Here is a 1,199-nt window from a genome sequence, read left to right on the forward strand (position 1 = left end):
CAAAAACGAACACACTAAAATGTTGTGTAAATAAATCTTGAATATAACAAAAACGAACACACTAAAATTTTGTGTAAATATAATAAAAACGAACACACTAAATTGTTGTGTAAATAAATCTTGAATATAATAAAAACGAACACACTAAAATGTTGTGTAAATAAATCTTGAATATAACAAAAAACGAACACTCTAAAATGTTGTGTAAATAAATCTTGAATATAACAAAAACGAACACACTAAAATGTTGTGTAAATAAATCTTGAATATAACAAAAACGAACACACTAAAATGTTGTGTAAATAAATCTTGAATATAACAAAAACGAACACACTAAAATGTTGTGTAAATAAATCTTGAATATAACAAAAACGAACACACTAAAATTTTGTGTAAATATAATAAAAACGAACACACTAAATTGTTGTGTAAATAAATCTTGAATATAATAAAAACGAACACACTAAAATGTTGTGTAAATGAATCTTGAATATAATAAAAACGAACACACTAGAATGTTGTGTAAATAAATCTTGAATATAACAAAAAACGAACACTCTAAAATGTTGTGTAAATAAATCTTGAATATAACAAAAACGAACACACTAAAATGTTGTGTAAATAAATATTGAATATAACAAAAACGAACACACTAAAATGTTGTGTAAATAAATCTTGAATATAATAAAAACGAACACACTAAAATGTTGTGTAAATAAATCTTGAATATAAAAAAACGAACACACTAAAATGTTGTGTAAATAAATCTTGAATATAATAATGAGCACACTAAAATGTTGTGTAAATAAATCTTGAATATAACAAAAACGAACACACTAAAATGTTGTGTAAATAAATCTTGAATATAATAATGAGCACACTAAAATGTTGTGTAAATAAATCTTGAATATAACAAAAACGAACACACTAAAATGTTGTGTAAATAAATCTTGAATATAATAAAAACGAACACACTAAAATGTTGTGTAAATAAATCTTGAATATAACAAAAACGAACACACTAAAATGTTGTGTAAATAAATCTTGAATATAATAATGAGCACACTAAAATGTTGTGTAAATAAATCTTGAATATAACAAAAACGAACACACTAAAATGTTGTGTAAATAAATCTTGAATATAATAATGAGCACACTAAAATGTTGTGTAAATAAATCTTGAATATAACAAAAACGAA

Source organism: Palaemon carinicauda, chromosome 5, assembly GCF_036898095.1.
Source record: "Palaemon carinicauda isolate YSFRI2023 chromosome 5, ASM3689809v2, whole genome shotgun sequence".
Classification (NCBI taxonomy): Eukaryota; Metazoa; Arthropoda; class Malacostraca; order Decapoda; family Palaemonidae; genus Palaemon; species Palaemon carinicauda.